Source organism: Ischnura elegans, chromosome 13 (genome assembly GCF_921293095.1).
Source record: "Ischnura elegans chromosome 13, ioIscEleg1.1, whole genome shotgun sequence".
NCBI lineage: Eukaryota > Metazoa > Arthropoda > Insecta > Odonata > Coenagrionidae > Ischnura > Ischnura elegans.
Window position 1 is genome coordinate 3,977,056 of NC_060258.1, and position 27,963 is coordinate 4,005,018.

The 27,963-nt window shown below is 38.0% G+C and overlaps 1 long non-coding RNA gene across 1 annotated transcript; it reads right to left on the reverse strand.

The window, feature by feature from the left end:
* Window positions 1–261: 261 nt before the first annotated feature.
* Window positions 262–6,836, reverse strand: LOC124170259. Its single transcript, XR_006867394.1, has 7 exons — window positions 6,767–6,836; window positions 1,526–1,633; window positions 1,197–1,419; window positions 876–1,052; window positions 674–748; window positions 468–535; window positions 262–357 (listed from the first exon to the last, which is right to left on the reverse strand). It is a non-coding gene; the product is annotated as an uncharacterized LOC124170259 (long non-coding RNA).
* Between the last annotated feature and the right edge of the window lie 21,127 nt (window positions 6,837–27,963).

A 27,963-nucleotide genomic window follows, 5' to 3' on the forward strand; every position in this document is an offset into this window, starting at 1 on the left:
ATGCACGAAGATAAAACAAAGAAGTGGGGTAAAACCTGGGAACATAATAAAAAATTTCTTTCCTAATCTGCTATTCACCGAAGTTATGAATTCACCCGTGGCAGTTGTGATTTTTTGGCCCTGTCTAGCGCAGATGTCTCAGCATCCTAAAATTGTAAATAATAAATTGCCGGGGATAAATTGTTTCCGAGTAAGGTAAAGGTAGAATTTGGTTGAATAGCATGGACTAAAATAAGTATCCCTCTAGTCTTATTATCAAGTAGGAATAATTGGTTGACTCACATAAATAGGGCATTGCGCCTCCATCTCCCCGTTCAAAACAACTGGTGTTTCCTCCAAATGCACTGAATCCGTTTCCTTACACATGAAAGAAACAAAAAGGAGACATTTTACACTAATGTTTTTACAAATGAAGAAGTGGGATAAGTAACAAAATGAAAATTTTGTTATATAAATCTGCTATTCACCTAGGTTCTGTATTCACCTGTGACAGTTTTGACTGTGGAGACCCGTCCTCCACAGATGCATCAGCATCCTAAAATTGGGAAAACTTAATTAACGGGAATGAACCATGTTTCCACATAAGGAAAAGGTAGAATTTGGGTGATTAGCATGGACTAAAGTAAGCATCCCTCTAGTCTTATTATCAAGTGAGAACAAATGGTTGACTCACATAAATAGGGCATCCACCTCCCCATTCAAAGCAACTGGTGTTTCCTCCATTCCAACTGAATCTGTATCCTTACCCCTGAAAGAAACAAAGAAAAAAGACATTGTTAACTTATGTTTGTTCAAATGAAAAATGAAGAAGTTCAATAAAATCCAAGCACTTGTTCACAGCTCTCCTCTTCTCTTTCTGCTGTACATTAACTCACCCGAGGCAATGGCGATGGCGAATGGCAATATCCCGGCGAAAATTAGCTAAAATTAGCACTTTAACTTTCAATGTCACAATTTGAAACAGTTCTTCCTTTACCTACCCCGCGGCGTCTGAGGTAGTTGAGACTCCAATCCCTGGTCGTAAGTAAGAGGATTATGTCATCCATGTTTCCCTAACAGAGTATAAAGAAACCCAAAGTCAGATATTTGCTTATATTGATTCGGGAAAGTTATAGGTTGATTTCGGATGATTTCCATGGCGTGCAATAGGTACTTTTCAAGTCTAAGTATCAAATATAAATATAGCATTAACTCACAGATTCTCCGACATCTGCCTCCTGCTGGTGAACCTCGACTCTGTCCTAAGGTATGAATGAAGAATGAAGTAAGACGTTTGCAACGGCTGTTTGTATTATTTGAAAATGGTGGAGTGCAAACTGGGCGATATTCAAATACCCTCTCATCTATATCTATTTTTTATCGAAGTTCTATTATCAATACATGCCGCGCCAACTTCTTTGTACTGGCACCTTCAGAGCTCTGAAAAGGAAAACGGAAAATTACAGGGCGTAAAGTAAAAAAACTTAATGGGATATGAGAACTGTCCTATTTACAAATAAAAAGTGTAAATAATTCATTGACTCACATGCGGGAGATTTTCAGTCTCCACCTCGAGGAGAGCTGAGGTGGTACATGATGGATGCCGAGGAAGCGATCCATACGACTCTCCTACCTCTTCCGATGTCTCAGCGTTCTAAAAAGGAAGAAATAAGTGTCAACGGGGATAGCGTAAACAATTTTCCACTACCAAAAACGACGAAGTATATTTATGAGAACATGAAAAATAATATGTCTCGACGGAGGACGACCCGTCACTTACCCCGACATCATCTCTCTCCCCATCCACCCGTAAATCCATCCACCTAGTAAATAACCCGTAGACTCGTCACTTACCTCTTAATTTCTGTCGTCATCCACCCCGCATGCCTCCTCGAGGGATAACCCAGAAGGGATTACCTCTAACCCGAGGCATGCAAGGCTCTCTTGTATTTCTTCAGGGGAGTTCCTACACTGTGCCCCGAAAAGGTTTAATATGAAGTGCTCCAGGTATCGGAATAAACCATTCGCAACCAGCTAAGTTATTGCCCGGGAGCACTTCTCAATGGTTTTTCAAACACGAAAGGGTGAACATGTTGGATGTGGCGGACCATCTGTGTTTGGTACATTTTCCACAAATAGGGCAGAGCTTCGGTGAGCCTCTGCCCTTGGTGGTCTTAGATACCATCCTTCTTTTACGATCGATATTCATGTCCGCATCTCTACAAATGGAAGAATATTTATTTAAACAGGCACGAACGTTTGCAAAGGAGAAGCAAAAAACTACACATGCCTCCCCGAAAATTACAATTCATAATTAATTAAGCTTACTGGAAAGGAAAGGTATGTTCGTACAAATTGAAGTTAAACACAGGAAATATCCAAATGTGAACTTTTCAAAATTTACTTTAAACTCATGGGAGGAAAGAAAAGGTGTCACAGTGATACTCATGGACTAGGTTAATGCCTAAAAAGTTTAAAGTCCCTTCCTTCTTATGAGAATATAGAAACAAATGCAATGCTGAACAAGCCCTGTCGGCGGCTACATATAGTCCATAAAGTATGCCAATAAATAAGTTTTAGCCATGAGGGAGAGTGATAAAAATAAATGGATACAAGAGACTGGACTAACACGGCCAATATTTCTTACAAGTCTAACATTTTGGACTCAAAAAATCGACCAGCAGATTCCGATTCTCAAATTTGAACACAAATAGAAATACCGTACGAGTAACAATATTTTCATAAGGAAACATGACTTGATTGATCAAAACAATAATGTTCATAATAAGGCATAAAATCTTGAAAACGGATTGTTTACGTTCGGAAAGGAAATATTTATAGTGTTACCATCCATAGCATTTGTAATACGCTGGCATCAATTTCATACTTTGAATTGCTAGTAGAAAAATATTACATTATAGTAATGTCTATATGAAGTTATTATTCCTCATTACACATTATTGCTTCACCTAACTTGCACCACCAAGCTTTAAATCTGCAGTTACTAAAACCGTACCAGAGGTTTGACCAACTCAGCCAATATTTGTTACGAGTTATACGTTTTGGACGGACAATTTCATTTCTTCTCTAATGCACAAGTAGTTGATTCATAATTATTATAATATTTAATTCTAAGCAGACATCACTAGCCTGTTTAAAACACTAATCTTTCTCCTTCAGTCAACACTATCCCTCTTGATGACACTTTGTATACAATCAAAGGAAAACATTCATACAGCTACCAACCATTGTACATGTAATACATTTGAATTCGTTCATTTAAAGTTTATTATAAGAGAGGGCTTTTATAGTCCTAAATTTGCTTGTTATAACAAAGACGACATTATTATCATTATTATTTAGGTACCTGGCCACCCAGAAAAAAATTGGGGCTGGGGGATGTTGGTGATGCTGGTCCCCGTTTGTTTAGATTTTGTGATCTTCAAGCGTGGTATCTGGAGGGGTCCTGGCCCCTCCAAAGGTTTCGTAGTACCTCTAGAATATCTTGGGGCGGGAAAAACATACAGTCTCCTCGGATTTTGATGCGGGCATGGTACACAGAGACCCAGTAGCCACTCTGATGTAGCAGACATAAATAGGGTAGTTTCCTTCATCAAAGAAAACAGAAGGCATTGATTGCAATCCGTTACCCACCACTAGTGTATTCATAATACACTAATTATTTGGTTTTTGAAATACCGGTTTAGACGAATGGCAAGGGTCAAATTTTATCCTCATTTGAAATAGGCCAGATTGGCTCCCATGCGATTCCACTCCACGTGACGTCACAGGGACCTAGTTTCTACAGGAGAGGATAGGAGTTATACATCGCCCGAGGTTACTAATGCATGCATGAGGCACAGAGCTCAGGGAAACATGTCTTAATAATCACCCATTAAAACTGGCTAAGGTCGGAAAGTTTTCTTCGTTTGATAAGGTATTAATAAACCTTTTTTAAGCCAAGCGCTACCAGCCAGCAAGGTACTCAGCTACCCGCTAGCATCCTGCGTCCTATCAGTGCTGAGAGCCTTGACCAAGGTCACCTCACAAGGCGGGAGGGGGAACCAGAAATGCGTCATACGAACTTTTCCCATCATTCCTACTTACGCCTCGCGTTTTCGCGTGATTAAAATTTTTCACTTTTCATGTAATCGCAAAAAATAGATATCGCCATTTAAAAATCTAAAAGCATGAAATACGTACTCCAGGAGTAATAAGCTTTCGATTTAGGCAATAAAAAAATAATAGGAAACCACCCTATTGAAGGAACTTCATCAGAGCTAAGGGGGCTCCCCCCCAGATTTTCTAGTGGGACTACAGTGCTCCAGTGCTACAGTGCTACAGTGCTCCAGTGGGACTACAGTGCTCCAGTGCACTATGCCCGAACTATGAATATATTTATTAATCCAAGTTTCAATTTAATATTGATATAAAAAAAGGAATTGCTTTTCTCTTCAAATGAAAAAAATGATTGGATGCAGATGTACATTAATGTAGTAATATTATTTACTCAAAGAAATCAATAAAAATAAAAAATAAAACATTTTAAAGCCCGACTCATCCGTGAGGCCATAGAAATAAAGAAAAACAAGAACAACTACAATAGGGACTGATACGGGATTAAGAATCAGCAATACTTGGAACCCAGTCATCCGCAACATTTCGTTATCTTCCCCCTCCAGTCCTAACTCCCCACACCCTCCGCCCACCCCTCCCACCTGAAATATAAAAAGGCAGCAAAAACCCAATCCTAACATTATTCCCTTGAAAAAGTGACCAGCAGTTGGTCGCGAAACGTCGGGGCTATCTCCATTACGACACGCGGCATACACCCGTATGTGACTTATTTTAATCATCATGAGCCGCGAAAGCTTCAATCAAGAAACTTGCCTAGCAGTTTCAAAAATAAATACAGTGCTGTGTGTAATTAATACAGAAATAGATAGTAAATACAGAAATCACCAGGGTCAAATAATTTTTCATGCAAAAAATGCATATTTAGCAAATAGGATTGCAGTTAGAGTACCTAACATTTCTAAGCTGCCATATATACATAAGTATAAGTTCTACAATACTGATTATGAAAAACATTTAAATATTTAACATAAAAAATGTGTTCGGTAAATAAAAAACATAATATTCATTAAAAGCTTTGAAAAAAATATATCATATAGGTCAACCTTGAAACATTGAATAGAACCTAAGTATCACAGTAAAAAATTATTAACGTACAAATTGATACAAATGCATTATACACTTACAAGCAATGGCATCTGATGGGAATAAGTCAACTTTTGGGCATCTGATATTACATATCCCAAAAATCATCATCATCTATGGACCCCAGAAAAATTATCCGATTTAGGTGATCAGGTGGGCTTCTGTGGTCACTACTTAAAAAGTTCAGGAGAGAAACCACCCTCTCAGACGCAACTGAATCACCTACTATAGCCAAGTACTTCATTGGGACCTCATAAATTCCAGGGAAGGCATTTCTCATATCCTTCCAGAATTGTATTGGATTCGATGATCTACTCAGTAAGGGTGTTTCAGGTATAATTTAAATTCTGTGGGTAAACTCCCATCTTGGGGACCAGGAATCGCATGTAAACTTTCTGCTGCCATGGTATCATGTACTGACCATAGGTTACCTGTAATTTGCTGGTTGGTAACTATGGGGGGACTAAGGGACCACTGACTCCTCAGTGCGGCCTTAATATCCTTGAATTATTCACTGCTTTTACAGCATTAATTGGTGATTTGGAATGTATTTTTTTTAATGGGGGTGTAGGATTGTGGCTGCAGCTAAAAGAGAGTTTTCCTCAAGGGGGTCCAATCTCAACCTAACTCCTTCCCTCAATTTCTGATGGAGCTCACCTACCACAGAATCATTTACATTAATTTTTGAGAGTGCAATGCATATAGAATTCCACATCAGAATCACCAAGGTACCACTGATATACTTATATCCTGATATGTGTTAAGTGGAGGCCTAAAAAGGTGCTAAAATCTTTACAACATCTCCCATAATCTCCAACTCTTCTGCCGTTGGCATAGGAGCATCCCCGTGGGATGAGGAGAGGAGTATTTTACGCACCATTGGTAACAGCAATGTGAATCTTTCGATACAGTAAAATGTATGGTTCCATTTGGTGGGAACCTCCTGCTTTAAATTTAAGTAAACGCTCCTTCCCACCTTCTTCTGCTCCTCTCTTAAGTAGTCTTGGGCCACATTACTCTGATTAAAGTAAGCCACAATTCTTTTAATTTTCTCAATCACTTCCACCGCTTCTTCCTTAGCTCCCAAAGCTTTAGTCACGACCAGGTTTATGTTGTGTGCCATGCAGGACACGTACCTCCCGATAGGGAATTAGTAGCCTTGTAGCCACAACAAAATTATAAGCAGTGTCAGTGGTTAAACTAACAATTCTTTCTTTCGTCAATGCTCCATCCGCACATCATATCCTTCAGATCACAGCACATATTGAATGCGGTGTGGTGTGGAGTAAATTGCTTTATCCCGAAAATCATAGATACAATAGTGAAGCTCTGTTCATCTGTGATGAAAAGGAAATTGTGCCACAGTTTCAATAGAAATGTATAATTTCATAGTACAGACATTTTTATTAGAAGAGTAAGAGATGATTACATCTTGTTAATATGGATCCAATGACTAAAGTTCTAGTTACTATTATAATAGCCTCAATTTGTAAAAATTCATCTCAACGACTCAACATTTATTTATCACAACAATTCACCGCAAAATTGTTGGTAGATTATGGCTTACCAATGCTAAGTCCAGTCAATACGATGAAGTTCATAACAGTTGCTGCATCCATAGTGAAAGAAACCCTCTTTACATATTGTACTGCCTGGCGAACAATGCTGTGGACAGCTTCATATTTTTGTGACAGCACCCTCTTAATCTATAATATGAAAAAATAAGAGTGTATTAGTGCGGCATATATACTACTGCACAAAATGGTGACAAAGAAGACCCTAAAGTTTTTCTAAAATAGTGCTAAACAGATTGGAAGTGTGTACAAGTGAGACTGGAAGAACACCAAACAGGATTCATGAAAGGCTACTAATGATCAGATACTTATTGCTGCTTCAAAATACTGGGATTTTAATAAACACTTCCTTGGAAAACTTTCGAATTCCTAGAAAATTAATTGAGTTCGCAAAGCTCCGTTTAAAAATTCCAAATGAAAGGTGAAAGTTGACAATGAACACTCCATGAACTTTGAGGTAAAGACTGGCATGGTACAAGGAGATGGCCTTTCGGCTATACTTTTTAATTTGGCATTGGGAAAGGCACTGAAAGAAATCAGGAAAACAGACTTGAGAATAAGAATGAGGAAAAACATATTGGCGCTTGCCTTTGCAGGTGACTTAATTTTGCTAGTGGAAAATAAGGAAGACTTGAGAAGAATGACAGAAATTCTGATAAAAAAAAACAAAGAAGTTGGACTGAAAATCAATGATGATAAGACCGAGTTTATGTCCTTGGGTCAAAACCCTGATAACTTCAGGAAAGTTACAATTGAGGATCACAATTTTGAAAGAATAAATGAATTTAAATACCATGGTGCCATAATCAGCTCAAACAATCATAAATCATATGAGACTCAAAAGAGAATGAATTCAGCAAATAAAATGCCCAGTATGAATGCCTAGAACAAACTGCTAACATCAAAAATTTTATCCATCAGAACCAAACTTTGAACTTATTGAACTAGAAATAAAACCAATCCTTCTATATGGGACTGAATCATGGGTTATCGACAACAGAAGAGAAAAGGAAGTAATTTCCTATGAGAATAAAGATTTTGGACCAACAAGAGAGACTTGAACCAGGAGAAAAAACACAACAGGAAAAACAGGGACCTTTTCGACTCGCCAGACATAGTAGCTGAAGCTAAGAGCCGCAGATTGCAATGGGCAGAGTACATAATATGAAGAGAGCAAGAGGCAATATTGAAACAAGTCTGGGCAGAAAACCCTGATGGAAGACGACCCACAGGAAGACTGAGAAAAAGATGGAAGGACACTTGCTGATTGATATGGGGAGAATGTGAGTCAGTGGGGCGGATACAGAAGTTAGAAAGAGTTGGAGGCAGACAGTTGGCAAGGCTAAACACTATCTAGGGTAAAATGGCCATGGGTCACATTCGAAAATTAACTTAACCACTTGAAACACAGTGATCACTTACGTAAGTACGGGTTAACGGAAGTCGATACGTACGTAACTCGGGGGATGCCTGTATTTGAAAATAGCCTTCCTTTGTATAATATAGAGAGCCAAAATCTAAGACATAACAAAAAAATCAGAAAATTATTTTCACACATTTCTTAATTTTTATGCAACTCATAACTCATCTTTATCAACCAAATAGGCCTCTGTAATCTACTTTGGGATGTATCCGATTTTTTGGTCTACCAGGGCAGGGGTTACCAAACAGGCGCCTCCCAGTTTGGGAACCCCTGACCTGGGGTCAGAGTTGAAATTTTGAAAACGCAGTTGCCAATTGAATGAATTTAATAGTCTGATTTTGTATGAAAAAATTTATACCATACAAATATTTAAATAATATGTAGAATAAATTCAATAAATATTTTTAAAAATACTTTGATACATTTAAAATTAAATACAGCATTTACTTAAATAATTTTTATGAGGAAATATTATGAACTCCCTATGATCTATCCCTCCCTGAAATTACGAAAAATCGATGTAAGAAACTTACATCAGCACTTGAACATTTAATGTCCCAATTTGAAACAGTTATTCCTTTACTTACTACTTTTCAACATGCTTCATGGCTTGGGAGGCCATTGATAAATATCCGTAATCTCGAGGAGACTCAATGTCCAATCCTCCGATGTGGTTCCACCTGTGTTTAACAAGATCATATCATCCATTTTTCCCTAACAGAGGATAAAGAGACCCAAGGTCACATATTTGTTAATATTGGTTCGGGAAAGTCAAAGGTTGAATTCGGATGACTTCCATGATAAGCAATAGGCATTTTTCTAGTCTAACAAGGGGAGACCACGAAAGTTGCTCCGCCTTTTTCAATGCCGTATTTTTTATGGCCTTCGGAATGGTGAACACATCCCTGAACTAGTAGTGGTTCCGTTGAATGGGCCTTAGTTTGGCTGTAATTAATTAATTTTCATGCGGTACTTTTCACAAGCCGCTTATACTTTCATGATATCGCACCCTTCGCCAGGTGGGGTAGTGGTTAGCATTCACGGCTACCACCCGGGGAACTAGGGTTCAAGGCTCCGTGATAGCTTTTTATTTTCTTGTCTCCATTGTGATCAAACGGCGTCAACTTTTTCATTAATTTTAATTGCGACAAGCATAGACATGAGACTACTTTTTTATCACCATAATGACGTTTAGGTATTTAAGCAGTGTCATTTCAAACACAGAGATACGACGACTACACTAGCAAGGGTTGGTGTGCGCCAAATTGTTAATTTCTTCATTGCTTATACTGATAAACTTCCACATTAAAAATGGAAACCACTCTTGCAAGAGCACATGGCATTATAGGCTCGCGGCGACCAACAACATGCGTACAGACATAATTAATAAGAACACAAAACGAATATAAAATGCCACATTTCTCGAACACTATTAATTCGCTTTACTCCAAAGGGAGTTTACTTACACAGTACCTATGTGCTAAAAGAACCATTCCGAAATATAATTTCCATTAATAAATAGGATGAAATAAAAGTTTATGACCCTGGACCGGACGTGGTGGCGTATAAAATACGTCAATCTTCGAAAGCCAAGGATTTCAACATCGTACGTACATTCTGGGTTAGAATGGTCTCGTGTATTCCTACAATGTACTTTGACTGTCGATATTGCGAGTTTTCAAAGTTCGAGGTATTGTAGCTAAATTTTTTTAGATCAGCAAGAGGAACCCGTCACACGTGGCGTATAAATTACGCCGGGCGACCGGCCGTATACCACCTCTGTACCTATATATCTGTATCACCTATAAATGTACAAGATTATACTAATTTCTACAAATAAAGATTAATTTTAACAAAAATCGAGTATTATCATATATGCACATAACATGGGAAAAGTACGCCATTCGCCCGGTTGTGAAGAAATAACAGTCGCGCCCGCTAGAGGGTTAAAAGCAACAATTACACCAAATGTGTCTTGTGCTCGCCGCTTCTCAAAATCTTCCGTAGCCCTTCCAATATAATAACAAGGTATGCACCAACAAATGTCATTTCTTCCAAAAAAAGCCACTGCTTTAGCCCCCCGTTAATCTTTCGTTATGTTTTTAGGTAGAAAGTGGAGCCATCACTTCTCCGCGTTGAAAATGACACTGCTTAAATACCTAAACGTCATAATGGTGATAAAAAAATAGTCTTATGTCTATGCTTGTCGCAATTAAAATTAATGAAAAAGTTGACGCCGTGTGATCACAATGAAGACAAGAAAATATAAAGCCATCACGGAGACTTGAACCCTGGCCCCCCGGGTGGTATCCATAAACGCTAACCACTACCCCACCTGACCCTTCTGAGGACGGGAGCGATATCGTGAAACTATATGCGGGTTGTGAAAAGTACCGCATGAAAATTAATTAATTACAGCCAAACTAAGGCCCATTCAACGGAACCACTACTAGTTCAGGGATGTGTTCACCATTCCGAAGGCCATAAAAAATACGGCATTGAAAAAGGCGGAGCAAGGTACGTGGTCTCCCCTTGTTAGTGGCTAAAGTATTAGTATTTTTGATAACAGTTTCCATCTTTACATCAGTTTTTTTGATGCATGAAGTTAAATCTACTGGAAACATTGTGCATATTTAGTCTCTGCAATTTAATTTAACTCACCAAATCACAATATGGCATTTTATTTTTAAATCCATTTTTAACATTCTCTATTGTTGACTCATGCTGGGTTTTGATGGTTTGCGTAATGTTTATGTTGGTTATTATCCCCTCAGCAAGGCTTCCGCAGAAAAGAAAATTTGTATTCCTTAGTTAATTTTTGTGGTGTTAACACAAATTTTTGCTGTTAAATAAATTTGTGAAAAGTATTATTATCCGAAGTACTCATCTATTTTATAATTTGTTGACTTAATGTTTAATTTTACATTTTTTCATTCATTTGTTAAGAAGAATCTGTTCAGTCATTTAAGGCAATTCCCATCTTTGTATTTACTATTATATGCATGTAATAATGATTCGTTTTTGACCATAATGCTGTCTGTTTTTTCTGAAGTGTTTCTTTTTTAATTTGGGTAGTGTTTGAGTGGAGCACTGCGTTCATTCAGAAGTGCATAGTTTCAATATTGTTATTTTTCTCTTTGGTTAGTTGAGTAGAAATACTTCAAGTGCGCTTGTATTTATTATCAACAATAAATGTCAATGAACGTACCTCTCTTGCACCAACATTGTTCTCCCGAAGTTTTATGAATCTTTTCATTTTGTATTTTATTGCTACGCATTAAATTATTTGAAGCTATTTCTATTTTTGGTTTTCATTTAATTGTCCTCCTCTTGGAATTACTGCATGCCTATAGTTCCAGAGAAAAATCAATTTGGGTTTTTGAGTTGTTTCGTATCTTGCGTAATATGTATGTCAGATTCTTAACCATGCCCATTCTGCAAGATGCTAGTTTAGTTCAGTTTATAATGCAATTTTTTAATAAGTAATGTATATTTTCTGCATCTGTTATGGCCATGAACAAGATATGTGATTGTTATAATATTTATTTGGCGGTTCAAGTACATAACTTGTTTTATGGTCCTATTTAATGGTGTTTTTATGAAATCCATTAGTGTTGTCAAACCCTCTCCTCTGGCGCTTTTATCTTATTGATTTACTCTTAATTGCAACAGTCAGCTGTCTACCATGATCTTATCTAGCTTCTTTAAGTAATGTAAATGGTATTCCTGTATGGACTTGTTTATTGTTTTGGACATTAAGCTTACGGATTTTATTTTTGCTGATTCCATCAGACCCTGTTATAGCCCTTAGCATAATAATTTCATCGATTCTTCTTTTTGATTGCGTAAGCTCTTCTAATAGGTTCAGTCATTAAAAATCTTATGAATGTTCTCTATAGGTAAGTAATGCCTGATATACTGATGTAACCAGTAGTTAAACGCCCACGATAGGACTTTTAGTTCTGCTAGCATGGCATGCTTCTCTTTTTTATTCCCAACTATTTTTTGTGATCTTTTCACTTTATATATGACTGTATTTTACTGTTTTTTATTTGTCATTATATTCCATTGTATCACATTTGAAAGGTTATCCTTAATTTCCATTCCTTCTGCATTTTGTAACTAGTTTTTAAGCAGCTTTGTGCGTGTTTCTCTGTGTTATTGTTTTGAAAGCTACTCAATTCCCCTAGTTATTGTTCTTTGCATTATCCTATAAGCAGAAACTAGGTGCATATATTTACGAATGTAAAATTTACAGTTCATCCATTTTCCTATCTCTGGTTTATTAATGATGTATAGAGATGGGGAGGTCTATTGATTCCCTTGCCTTTTCCATTCTAAACTTACCTTACACCTAACGCTCGTGATTCGCTCGGACGTTGGTTGATGCTGGCACCAAATGTAGCTACTGATCAATATAGTTGGACTGTTCGAAAAATAATCTCCATTTTTTAAATAAATTAAATGCTAAGGCAGATTCACAAAATTTACGAGGGAGGTTATTTTTTTCAACCCCCAAAAGCTCAACAAAAGCACCATACAAGCAACAGGCGGGTACTGCGTGGTTAGGGCAATTGCGTGTCCTCTGCACCTCACGTTCACGTCATTTATGACCGTAAGGTGGTAGTTCAAGGTTAGTTGCAATCTCATGAACCACACTGCCTCAATCGATATTCCCAACAGGTGAGCGCTGCGGAGCGACGGCCAGAAAACTCGCCAAATAGCTACGCAATTGACATGTCTTGACCTCCATGCCGATAAAAAGAGGATTTTTCTGTTATGCATTGTGGCCAGAGTGTGAATCAGTGTGAACAACTATGTCCATTCCTATCCCAAACAAAAGAGGAGACATACTGACTTCTGGAATTGTTCTGATCCGTGGCAACACCAGTAATCTCAGAGCTGATGCAGCCCAACTGCTCCTTGAGCAGTTTCAATGGGACATTTTTGATTACCCGCAGTGAAATGCAGACTTGTGCTAATTACCCTCTTAGTGCGGTTGGCCGATAGATCGGCTTTTGAGTAATACGTTATTTAATTTGCTATAACTTATTACATTGATATATTTTGTTTCATTGAACGTAAAAATATTATGTCAATATAAACCAGTTTAACCTAAATAATAAAAAAAATGCTTATGTACATGTTATAAAATAGCTTTTTAATGTTTTTTCCTAGTTGCTACATTTTATGAAAATACCCTCTGCATTTCTCGCCGATACCCCAGGAAGAAGGATATCACTAAGAGGGTTAACTTCCACATTTACGCTGAAATGAAGGTGTGGCTAGGAGGGAATCGTTCTCAAACAGGCGATGTGCTTTAGGATATTTAGGACAAAGGCAAAATTCCATGGAACACATAGGGGACAACATCCTATGAAGTAGGTGTAGTTAGGCTTGTGCAGTGGCGGAAAAAATTAACGCAAAGCTCGTTGGCGACTGAGAGCGGCCAGTTCAGGAACTACTTCTCTTCCAAAATTTTGCCCTCGTAATGCTCTCATACAACCGGGAGTTTTAAAAGCAATATATCCCCTACAAACACAAAAAGGATCAAATCTGTATTTTAGGGAGATTTCAAAATACATCAAATCTATATTTCCAAATCCTTTTTAAATACGGATTAAATCTGTTTCCGAAGTTTCTGCGCCACTAGCGGCGCTAGCGTCGGTGACGTAATTTTGCAAAATGGCCGAAACATTAGTGATGAACTGTGAAATTGTGTTTTGTTATTGTTACTAAACGACTGGTTTTGACCGACACGAGCTGCATATGGTTTATTTGCTCCATTATCTGTTATATTTTTCCTTAATATCCATCGATTGCATAAGTATCGTATTTGCACCTCACAGTAACCTGGATCTTCCGTATGTAGTGAACTTTATCATTCAATATACATGCATAGTTTTTTTTTAAACTATATTCCATTACGTTGGTGCACATTTATCTATTACGTTGGTTCATTATGAGCTTCATTTTATGACTGTATCGTAATGTTTCAATTTGTAAAGTGCCTCTGAAAATAGTAATGAGGGATGGTCTTGGCAGCAAAAACGACGACGAGGAGAAATTTTTCGTTTCTCAATGTTATTCGGTGGGTTTATTGAACCCTGAAGTCTGAACTCCGTTTCCATAATTCCCTTCAGATTCCTTCTTTTGAACCTGGTTTCTCCATTAACATTTTTCTTACTAAGCCCATGGTTGAACTGTGCTCTTAGTGTACTCAGGTATGTTAACTTCAATGGCTTTGTTATTATGAACTTGTTTTCTAACTGAACCTTGCAATATAAAATTTTTATCATTTCTCTCCCTAAAAATTCACTAGAGTGACCGTTATTGGGCCCATGGTTAAACTGTGACTTCAATGGGCTCACTTATATTGACTTAAATGGCTTTGTTTTTATGAATCTGCTTTCTATCTTAACCTTGTATTATAAGCATTTAACTCTGCCGTGAGTGTCGTCATGTTTGTTGATTTCCATGCCTTTGTTTTTATTGATCTGCTTTCTCCCTGAACTAGTACTTTAAAAATTTATTTTATATTGACTGCAAAGCCTTTCACTTTATCCACCTGCCACTTTTCTATATGTAGTATATTGTGTTTATCTTTCCTCCCTTTCTGGCTGTGGCAGGCCAGTGCAAGGGGCAGGAGGAGGCAAATGATGCTCAACATCAATTAGATTCATAGTAATTTGGAATTCATATATAATGATAATAAAAAATACTTGTGATTTTTTAATAAAGCATCAATTACTCTATCTCATGTTTTTTAATCCATATTATTAACCTTTTTCCTCAAGTCAGTGTATTATTGCGAAGTGGTTACTTAATGTATTTTTCCACCTAAAAATCTATGACATTGATAAGGGCACATTAAAAGCTAGTTGAATTAATAAATTATTAATTTCACTTTAATTTGAAATGCTTGGAATTTGTATGTGATATAAATAGATATTTGTACCTTTTTAATAAAATATCAATTATTATGAGTCATGTTTTCTCAATCCAAATAAACAATCTTTTTCCTTCAAGTCAGTTTATTATTGCATAGTGGTTACTTAATTTTTAAAGATTTTGCTTATTGGGTGCTTGATGATATAATTATTGTTGGAGCTAAGGGGTGAATAGGTAGAGATCTTATTGTGGTGGTCAGAGGGTTTTCCCTTCAGGGAAGCTTCCTCGATATATTTCATTAATTGTAACGCAAAGGTTCCTTGATAAAAGTTCAAATGAAAAGCAGTACTATAATGTATCCCTGGAAAATCTAGATACTGAAATCTGGATTTAATCCCTGAAAAATCTGTATTGTGGGGCAAGATATTTCATGTATTAAATCTAGATATAATATGAGAAAAAGAGGACATAGCAACACCTTTGCAACAGATTAAATCTAGATATAATTGAGATTTCGTGGATTTCAAAATACGTGTTTAATACAGATTTAATCCTTTCTGTGTTTGTAGGGTCCCTTATACCGGGGAAATAATCATACCCGTCGCATTATGACAAGGCGCAAAAGATCCAGCGACGAATTCTTCGCCATATTCTCCGAAGTATGCTTCGCCCACGACTCACCTACAACGGAATCTACTCTCGTCGGGACATCGTGGACACAGCCGACATATTGGGCATTGAGACTGCCTTAGAACCCAATCGTTCCGGTGGCGTAGTGGGTAAAGTATCATGCTTCGAATCAGAGGTTCCACGGATCAAGTCCCAGTGACGGATGACTTGACGCTGCACACACACACACTGTAAACTTTTTTTTTTTTTTAACTTCGCAGTATCTATCATCAGGTCCTTGGGATGTTGCATGGCTACTGAATTCTTACGCGCTCATTTCTTTGCTGAAATTCAACCATTATATTGCGTAATCATTTGGGCAGTTGACTGTGGAGTGAATTTTGACAACCATTTCCACGTCGTCCAACCCAGCTTCAAGGCCCCTAACATCAGCTGTATGTGCGATGTGTCACGGCCAACGCTCCTTTTCCCCTTCAAGGGAAACGTTCTTCAGAATTCCTCAAAGCAGAATGAAAGCACTTTTTTGAGCCACCTCCAGAAATCAGTTGTTTGTTTTCAGTTCAGTATTGCAATGCTTTGCTCAATATTCTACGCCCAATTATAATTTCCCGAGGATTATTTTGGAACAACTTGTAACATACTGCAATTGAAAAGAAATGCGAAGCCGAATTGATTTTGGTAACGGAATATGTAATGGCCATTTTAAGGTTCAATGATTTCTTTCATGTATTTATCCGAAGAAATTTATTAATTTGGTCAATAAACGATTTCTTTCATAGTGAATTGAGAGGTGTAAATAGAGTTTTTAGAACTTCATAATGTCCTTAAAACTTGATTTTTAATCACAAAGATGATCCTGGGAACGCATATTTGATTAACTACATCAATTAAAAATTAGATCTTTATTAAAATAAATGTATCTGAACTAAGCGTTAAATATTATTTAATCTTATAAACTAACATAAAATGAGAATCAGAAAAGAGTTATACTTTTCACTTGTTAAAAAGTTATTTAGGAAACTGGAAAGATTACGGAAATTTGAATGGGTGGAAAGGAACCTAATGGAATTCGACTCTATTTTTGAGTTAATAAAAGGGAATGAATTTTATCTAGAATTTGTTTCCGTGGTAATCGAATTATTATTAATATTTCCTTGCTACAAGTTGATACATCTCATGGACTGATATATTTTTCCTCGTGAATCTCTCGTTCAGGCATAATCAATAAATTGATTCTCGAATTTATTTCTTCTAATTCTAGTGAATACTTCTTTTGTTCAAATCCGATCTTTGATGCTAGATTTCTTTATCAATTCCTGCATAATTCTTCTCTTCTGTGAAACACACATGCTGTACCTTGCAGTCATTTACCTGTCTACTCCGTTTTTGTGTCCAAATCGTTTTCCGCAACATATTTAATGCCGACAATTAAACTCATTTATTTCTATTTTGCTACGCAGACGGCTTCAGAAGTCCATCTTTGATGCACATTTCGAATATGCAACAATCATGGGAGTAAATCCTTCATAAGGATGTGAAAAGAAAATGTCTGCTGTATATGAGGTAAATTTTTTGTAAGCATTACGTGGCTTATTGTAAATATATTTTTTGCTAAGACAATGGGAAAATTCGACAACACACTATAATTCACGGGATGGTCAAAAAAACTCTATCGCTCTTCTTCATTGAATAGAGAATACTGGAAATTCGGCCATAAATGAAGATATGGCATTTAATGGTAATTCACGTAATTACAAGAATAAAATTTCTTTATTGATAGGTAAAAGTAATGAGATATCATTTTTATTTTTTAAACAGTTAGTTTGTAAATTAACATAAATATCTTACTAGCGCATTTCTTAACCAAAATTACCTCGAGTAATTGATTGTGAGATCTATTCTATTCCTTGACCTATGATGAGTGCTGAAAGTAATCAAAAGCTCGAAGTAGGGATTAAATAAATTGCGGAAAACGCGAACAACCCAATATTTCTATGATAGAAAAACATTAGTTCCATAATGATGATGAAATATTTTAAAAATGTAAGCGTAATGTTCATTTTGTCGGAAAATTTAAGGGTAAGGCTAACCTATACTAACTTAACCATTTGCTCCATGTTTCTGATGAAATACATAAGCAGACACCCAAAATTTCCCGATTGAAAATCACTGAGTTTGGGTGGCTTGACGTTCTGCCTTCGCTCAGCTCTACCGAACCTCCGAGGAATTTTCCCTTGAAATCAGGCATGAGTAGTAGGCAGTGACACATCGCACATACAGCTGATGTTAGGGGCCTTGAAGCTGGGTTGGACGACGCGGAAATGGTTGTCAAAATTCACTCCACAGTCAACTGCCCAAATGATTACGCAATATAATGGTTGAATTTCAGCAAAGAAATGAGCGCGTAAGAATTCAGTAGCCATGCAACATCCCAAGGACCTGATGATAGATATTGCGAAGTTTAAAAAAAAAAAAAAGTTTACAGTGTGTGTGTGTACAGCGTCAAGTCATCCGTCACTGGGACTTGATCCGTGGAACCTCTGATTCGAAGCATGATACTTTACCCACTACGCCACCGGAACGATTGGGTTCTAAGGCAGTCTCAATGCCCAATATGTCGGCTGTGTCCACGATGTCCCGACGAGAGTAGATTCCGTTGTAGGTGAGTCGAGGGCGAAGCATACTTCGGAGAATATGGCGAAGAATTCGTCGCTGGATCTTTTGCGCCTTGTCATAATGCGACGGGTATGATTATTTCCCCGGTATAAGGGATATATTGCTTTTAAAACTCCCGGTTGTATGAGAGCATTACGAGGGCAAAATTTTGGAAGAGAAGTAGTTCCTGAACTGGCCGCTCTCAGTCGCCAAAGAGCTTTGCGTTAATTTTTCCGCCACTGTACATAGGCACGACCAATTCCTCAATCATTGAGGCGATTATGTCCAAAGGAAACTAAAAGTTTGCCCAACAATGAAATAATATTGATCAATAATTTCCTCTTCTGATCGTGACCCTTCGGAGGTTGAAAAAAAGGCCCTCGTATTTCATGTGTACATTTTAATACTACGAATTTTCTTAACTTTTCAACATAATTTCCTTGAGCATTTATGCTCTTATTATACCTATGAAATAAACTTGAAATTCAATCTACAAATATATCTCCTGCCTGTGCTTTGGGCCATCAGGTGACCTCATCTTTGATCTCTTCATTATCATCAAAGAGCTGGTAATCAAACCATTTCTTCATAGGCATAAAACCATTCCAAAACAACTCTATCGCTCATAATCTTTAGGCCATACACAGCGCAAAGTTCTGTATGAATTGGTGCTGCAATTTATTGCTTGGCTGTGAACAATCGAATAATTGCACGCACTTCACATTCGACTGGACATTCTCATGCCGTGCACACTTTGACAAGCTACCAAAAAACAACTACCACTCAGACAGCATATACTCTGACACGACGATACGCAGACCGACCTGCTGTGCGTGCCAACGCAACGGGCAGATTATGCGCAAGCTCTTTTTCTTCAATATTTTGCATATTATTTGCTGTTGATTGGCATTGCATTTCATTCATTACCTGTCTGATCCTTCAACTTGACAATTTTTATTTTGTATGGAATAGTTTTCAGATGCTCATTCAAAGTTTCAAACTGTTGACTGATCCGATGAAACAGAATTATATACTGGCTTAACGTCTTGTTTTTTTTTTGCCTGGAAAGTCAATTGCTATTGTACATGATGGAAGGCTTCCAATCATTTCCACATTTTTGTATGTGGTTCCTTGGATTCGAAAGATGAATTTTGTCTCTTGCATGGATGACTGAGAAGTATGGTGCATTATGAATGTAGGCCTCATCTGACAGAGACAGGTATCAAACAGAACGATTGTGTTTCAATGTATCATCAGCATGATTACGGCATTACCATCGGACGTAAGCGTTGTCAGATAAAGAGCTGTTTTATAACGTCTGATTAAACTAGATATTTGTAAAGGATAGCATTGGTTAAGTCACAAAATTGGATTTTATAATGCATGGTTAAGTTTAATCTCGCTGTTATTGTGGATATCAAGTAAAACCAAGGATTTCCACGGCTAAAAAGGTGCATGTGGAGATTAAATTATTGAAAACAGCAAATGTTCCGGTTAATGTTGAATTAGCCGACAATGTTGGAGAAGAAATAATCGACCAAGAATGACGTCCCCAATATTTTTCCATTTTTACAATATCGGCAATCTATTTTCATTGTCATCAGACAGATATTCCTAATATGACAGGCATAGGTGGAGTCAGGAGGGGTTCCCTCCCAGATGCTTCAGAAATAGAAAAGATTTTTAATACAGTTATTACGTTTGTTTTCTTTTGTGTATTACGGAGCTTCAATAATTTTAATTTAATATTGATAAATTTCATATCAAAAAAGGGAATATTTTCTACAGTAATTGTTGTATTTCGTTTCTAATCTCATAGATGAGAAGATCTGTCAGCCCCCTGCGACCCCCAAAAAAAATCCTGGATCTGCTCCTGACAACTGGTGATATCCCTGAAGTGGACCAAGTCCTCAAGAAGGATAAAAATCAACCTCAATGAGAATAAAGCGTGTAATTGGTGGACAAACAATTGGGGAATCCGTGGTATGGAATCTGCACAGGTTGGCAGTATTAGTAGTTGCAAACATCAGAAATTGTTCCAAGAATAGTTTCTGATGTGTATTTTACTTACTTCTTTTTTTGCCTACTTTTTTATACCTGAAAGGGAATATTTCTCTTTGCGACTTAATGTAGCTAATGTAGGAGTTTGAGGTCTTAAGTAGGAGTGGAATGTGAGGGAGTCAGTTATGGGTCAAATGTGGTGAGCTGCATTAAGAGATTAATCATTAGTTGATAACGAAAGTCATTGAATCATATGTATTTCTTAAGAAAGGTCTTTTTCAAAAATTCCGCATGTGCTCCATTAATACTGCACCTATAATGAAATACCAGGTACATTTTAAACTTTGTCTCACCAGCTTCTGACGTAAAATACAACCCCAACCTCAAATTTCACTATTTACCTATTGATTTGACTTAATAGTTTCGATAATAAATGCGTGTAGAAGATGTTCATTATTAATACGTGCAGATATTTCTTCTTTTGCATATTTATATTAGATATAATGGTAACATATAGTTAAGACAGATACCATAGGACGGAAAAAATACACGTTCTTATTCTTGCATTCGAGGTTCGATTTCCATGTGAATATCGGTGAATTTTGAAAAAGGAACGTATAAATATCGAAACTTAAGCGTTTCTTACTTACTGTCCCCTTGGTGACCGTCAGTATCATTTATGTTGTTTCACGTCTCTTTCTAAGTTAAGTTACAAAATAAATCCTTCTGTCATGTGCTCCGTTAATACTGCACATACAGTGATATATGAGGTATCATTTTATACGTTGAATCACTGTCTTCAGGTGAAAACACAATCCTAATCTTCTATTGCACTATTTATCTTTTAATTTCACTTAAAAGTTTCGATTTTTCAATATCGATTTCTCGCTCAAGGTATATTGAATCCCCACATTTTTCCATTCTTAGCTCAAAAAAAGTTTTAAAACCCATTAAATCATCCAATAAATCAAAGAAATGTAAAACAAGCACGCAAAGATATTAAAAATAAAACCTAAGAAGTATGAAAAATATTAAATAACAATGTTACTTCCAGTATTGTCCTTAAAGAAGTTTTGTGAATTGCGTACCATTATCTAGTAACACACGCCATTAATAATTCTAGTAGTACCAACCTCTCATGCCTGTGATGTATTCATATATTTTGTGTATTTTTTGCAAGAGAACAGGTACAGAGAAAGTACTTTATGTTCCAATTTCTTCTCTCTTTGAAACCCAACTATACCGTTTCCTTAACTTACTGATTCCGTAATACATACTTCGAAAGTGCGGAATTTTCGCTCGGATCAACGAGCATTATTTATTTTCCTTCAATGCGATTTGGCCGACCGGCATCAAACAAAAGGGGTCGCTGCTTTAACTTTTTCTTTTCCTGTGCGCCAGACTGCGCGGCGATACAGCAGTGAATTTGTGTGTTGCATGTACGACAGGATGCAAGTACATACTATTGACACTCGAGCTATGTAGCTTGTTGGCGAATAAAGTTCGCCAGTCTTCGAAAACCAAGGATTTCAACATTGTACTTACATTCTGGTCTAAATTGGCCTCGTTTATTCCTATATTTTACTTTAACAGTCTACAATGAGATTTTTCAAAGCTCGAAGTATTGTAGCAGATTTTTTTACGATCGACAATAGAAACTCAACACCCATGGCATATAAATTACGCCGCGTAACCGGCCATGTATCAAATCGGTACCGATATATCTGCCTCAACAATGAATGTACAAGCTTGAAGTAATTTCCACAAATAAAAATAAATTTTAACAAAAATCTAGTGTTATCATATAAAATATATATATCGCGGTCAAAGTACGCCAAGTGCCCGGCCTTGTAAAAATATCAGGCTTGCCTGCACACGGTTTAACGTACAGTCCCTGCATACAAGGACCATGGGTCAATGTATCACACGATATTTATGAAAATTACCGTAATATCACACGTAAAATAACGGTAACATAAGACAGTTTTGAGAAACTACAAATTAGGTAGACAGAATAAGAGAAGAAAAAGGAGACTGCAACATATTAACTGATAGTAGAATTGCCGGTGAGGTTTTCATGGGTTTTCCATCTGGTGAGATGATTGTATGCCGACGTTTCGATGGCAGAGGCAGCCATTCAAACATCGGCCTACAATGAACTCTCTTGGTGGGAAACCCGATAAGACTTTACCAGCATAATATGCGGGGAAAGAGTTGCCATTTTGAGAGGAGGCAGAGATCGACTTACCATCAATTTTGTGCTCCCATCCAAACAAAGAAATGACTTAAGAGACTGAAGGTGAAAGAAGGATTTGATGCTTTCCCGGCGAATGGTGTGAGTAAACTTCTCTCGGGTTTCCCACGGGGTTAAAGTCTTCATAATGGCCGACGTTTCGAGCTCCGGCTCGACACTCATCATCAGCGCTACTGGATGCTGTGGTGCGGGAATGGGCCTGCTTAGATGCTGCCCTTCTCCGGTCAGGTTCCTCGGGGTTGGCTGGTAGTTTCCCGCCTGGTGGGGTTGACTCCGGATTGGTCTGTTCGTCGTATCGTATCGAGTACGGTGAGGCAATACATTGGAGAAACTGGCCGCACCATCGAAACAAGGCTTAAAGAACAAAAGCGGCATCTGAGGCTTGGTCAGCTAGAAAAATCTGCTATTGCTGAGCATAGTGTCGAACACGCCCATAAAATTCAATTTGAAAAAAAAGATATTTTGTCATGACAAAAGTTTTTGGGACCGTCTCACCAAAGAGGCCATCCAAATTAAACTGGAGAGGAAGAACTTTAATCGCGATTCAGGGTATTCCCTTAGCAGCACTTGGAAACCCGTTCTGAAAAAACTGACGGAATACAGGGAATGGACGATACGACGGACAGACCAATCCGGAATCAACCCCACCAGGCGGGAAACTACCAGCCAATTCCCGAGGAACCTGACCGGAGAAGGCAGCATATAAGCAGGCCCATTCCCGCATCACAGCATCCAGTAGCCCTGATGATGAGCGCCGAGTCGGAGCTCGAAACGTCGGCACTTTTGAAGCCTTTAACCCGTTGGGAAACCCGAGAGAAGTTTACTCACTGAAGGTGAAATTTTGCGTAGCGAACTATTGCGGCCCTGTGTGAGAGCCACCAAGGCCGCCAAAACTCGACTTCTGACTGTCCTGAACTCCTCTTTCTGTTGAATTTCAGAATATGGACTCGCTCTACCCACTTGCTCTCCCTACTCCACCTTCTTATTCCCAGAATGCAATCCTGGACCAAGCGCTCGCCTTCATATCACCTCTCCTCCCATCTGAATTGTCTCCATCCTTACATCGATCCTTTTTACCTGTCGTGCAAGAAATTCACCTCACAAGTACCGTAAATTGGCGTCATGGCTGTATGTCAAAAAACACCTAAGTAATAAATAAAAAGAACAAGATCACAACGTGGAGGATTTCGGGGTTACTACCGCGTAGTTTCATCTTTGCGGACGACAGTTTTTCCGGCATTGTAGCAGGCTTCTTCAGGTCAATGAAGTGGAGATTCGTGGTATTGCTGTCTCTTATGCACCCCGTCGGAGGCCGGTGTCTTCTCATTGGCTGGTTCATGAGGCCCAGGTGGCTTCTCATTGGTCCCCACCTCCCGGCTCTGTCCTGTCTCTTCGGGTTTACTCTTGCGGACTCTTCTCCATGTGTTAGGGAGCTGGTATCCATTCTCCCCATTGAGGTTGTTCGGTGTCTTCATTATCTCCATAGCTTCTCTAATGATCTGAGGGAAGTATCTCTTTTCATTGGCAATGACGTTCGCATTCTCATAGTCGGGATTGTGATTCGGTCCATCCACGTGTGCTCAGCTATGGCCGAGAGGCGCAGTTGTTGATTACTTGTGGCTCTTTGGTGTTCTTGGAGCCGCATCTTGAGGGGGTCTGCAAGTTTGTCCGATATATGCTCTGCCACAGGTGCAATTGACTCGCTACACCCCACAATCGTTTCCTGCGGGGACTTTACCTTTGGCTTTGCTCTCCACTTCGTTGACCTGAAGAAGCCTGCTAATTTGCCAGCAAAACTGTCGTCCGCAAAGTTGAAACTATGCGGTAGCAACCCCGAAAACCTCCAGTTGTGATCTCGTCCTTTTTATTCATTTATTTATGGAACTTTTCACATACAGACACGATGCCAATTTACAGCTAATTTTTTTACAATTACATGAATAAGACACAACACAATAACAATATAAAAGCTTACAAAGCATTAACCCGTAGAAAAGGAAACATTCAATTGGCGGACGGATGAGACGGAACTTGTGAGGTGATTTTTTTTATATGGCAGGTAAAAAGGATCGATGTAAGGATGGAGAGAATTCAGATGGGAGGAGAGGTGATATAAAGTTGAGCGTTTGGTCTAGGATTGCATTCTGGGAGTGAGGTGTAGTAGGGAAAGCAATCGGTTGGAATTTGCCAGTATTCTAAAATTCAACGGTGTAAGGGTGTCGATTGCCGTCTCGTATCAGCTCGGTTTCGCTCTCGGGGTAATGGAAGAATCGCAGAGTCACGTTCGAGTGATGGGTCCAGTATCTGAAACTCATAACACGTTGCAACCTCTCGCATAGGATCCATCCTCGTGCATGTCTTTGACACCGTACTCCGATTAATAACTTGCTCTCGCCTGGGAATTGGTCTCCGCGTATTTCTCCAACACTTAATGCCGTAACACATTGCAGTATCTTGGCGTGGGAAAGCGTATGAAATTCATTATCTTGCGGCCTTTTCCGGCCAATAGGAAGACGCCGGGGGTTGATGGGAGGGACGCAACACGGGAGGAAGCCCCTTGGAGGGAATAGACACGAGGAGTCTTACGCTGTATCCTGGAGGGGGCGTGTGTACCTGTGCTCTGACATTTAAACGTGTGGAACCAGACTTGTCATCTCATTCTGACTTCTACGAACCTAGCCCTTCCTATAAGCTTAGTGCTTACAAAAGGCAAATATTTTATTTTATGAAATCTTCTGTATTCAAACAAATGAATCACTTGCGCATTTAGCTAAATGTAATGAAACTGCCGGAAATCAACTTAAAGTTATTATCTTTTTTGGAATCCTACCTCAAGCGTTAGCTGCACAAAAATGCATTCTTCCTATTTTTCATGAATGCTCTTAATGGTCACAATAAATGCTGCAATAGTTACAATACTACGGGAGATGCAAATTTATCTCTTTGGCACATGCCTCACCCAGTGCACGTTATGACTGAACACAATACTATGCTCCTTTTTCCGAATTTTACAATCAGTAAACTTGAAAACGGAATATTGGTAAAAGATAAACTATTTTTTATCATGAAAACGAAAGTTTTTTCAAATAGTGTTTAACCATCTGCATTAATATCGTACCTCTTTCTGCACTCACTACGTCCTGTCTCCGGCAAGCGTCGATCCAAATTCTCCAAATCTTTGGGAAAACAAAAAAACATCACACTTCCTTTGCATTTGCGATAGCTATTGCTGCAGCCAGAAACCGAGCAAAAAGACATCGCAGTTCGTTGGGTGCAATTTCCTATAGTGAAAAATTGTTCACCACAAGATCCAGTAGTCTTCCCAAGATGCACGTTGGAAATGAAATCCTGTTGACCGCACGCGACCGTCGGCATGCGCAATTGCTTATTTATTTTAGTACTACCATGCAGAATACGTACTCACACGGAAGTAGGGGAAAGTTAATTTGGTGGTCAAGAAAGCCCACATCGAGAGCCTAACTCCGCTCTAAGTTGGTTGGCGTGGATCATTCAGTGTTCATTTCTGAGTGAAATGCCTCCATTTTTGGATAATGTTTTCTTGAAAACCGTCATTTGAAAAAACCCGAAAATCCGATGCAACATGCGGAAAAATTTCTTTCGGGGTACCTGAAATTGTCTCAATATCGCGAAATTGAAACAGATTTTCGAAGGAGGAATTCATTTTTTGCGTAAATTAAGTCCTGAAATACGTAACAAAAGATGGGCATTAACCATTGCCCGAGGATGGGGAATACAATATTCTCGACCGGTTTGTTTTATGTATATAAATCGATGCAAAATACTACTTTTTTCAAAATATAAAGAAGAATTGACAAAAATTTGCAAAAAGTACCGTAAAATTCAACATTTGAGTGCGAAATGTACTTCGAAAGCATTGATGTTTTTACAACAATAAATTAATAAATTCCTTGAATTGAATACCTTAATTTATGCAACCAAGATTCTCGGTTTGCAGTGAAGATAACCTTGTCGCATTTCAAAACTGCCCCAAAAATACGATTGAAGCTACAAGGAAAATAGAATAATTATTATTTAACCTCATTTGAGTGAATATATAAGAGTTCTGCTTCTATTAACTGACTTACTATTTCTTTAACCGCTTATACATTTATATTGCGTATATTAAAGAATTTTCGCTTTCTTGTCCAAACGAATCAGACTGAACCTGCCCATGTTGTGTTGGCGCGAAGAAGGCAGTTGAAAAAAAAATAAAGACGTCTATAAATCACATGGAGTCATTAAACAAGAGTTGCAAACGTATGGAAAGCACTAACACATGAATATTCTCAGTACACAGCAGTTACAATACGAATGATGACGTCTGAAAATCCTGCCGAATCGTTCAAAAGGAGCTCCAAACGTGTAAAAACAGTGCCTTACGAATACTCTCCGCAAATAGGAGTTAAAAAGGTGATTACAAATGAGTTAAAAAGTCTTCATATTGTCAAATTTTGGTATAAATAAGTCGAAATTGAGTTCTACAGCATTTCCATGAGAGATTTTGGTGTTTTAAAAGGGTTCCAAAGCAGTTGGAAAGCAGAAATGTTTCCCTGAGAAACCATGGCTGGCAATATATTGTTTTCAAGAAGACGCATTTTATTGTCATTTGTACAAATGATTGCATTGTGATTGCGGTACACGCATTCAAACTACAACACAATACTGAATCTCTGGTCCTTCCTTAAAACAACCAATAAAAGCTTATGAAACAGCATTTGCTGCTACAAATGTAAAAGAAAATGATGCGCAACAGATAAGTTATTTTATGCGTGAAAATTCAAACCCTCTCCCCGGATTGGATGACTTCTAACATCAAGCAATATTATGTTCTTTCGAAGTACATTATCTGTAATTTTATCATCAATTTCGCATAAAAATATTTTGCGATTGATTCAGTACTTTTATGGGTTATCTCGGACAATGAAACTCTTCGAAGGGTTTATAATGTAAATCTAATTACCTGTGAAAGTGAGTTTTAAAACGTGAGTCTTTATTTCTGAGAACTATTTCGGAAATTTTAGGACAGCGAGAATATACTCTTTTAAAAAGAATTCAACGCGACCATTTTCCTCTGTTTTCCACATTCTTTCTCAATGAAATATAGATCTTCCCTTTGTGCAGCTACACACTTACACGTTCCTCCTCAACACCTGATCCTTTTTTTCTGGAAACTTACCCTTCCCTATCCCAACCTCGTAATAGAAAAGGCGCACAGTGGTCCGGATTGCGACAAAGTAGAACAAAAAATTAGATTTTTGTAGGATTGTTTTGAAAATTGCACCACTAATATTTTTTGGCGTACTCACTCCATTTCT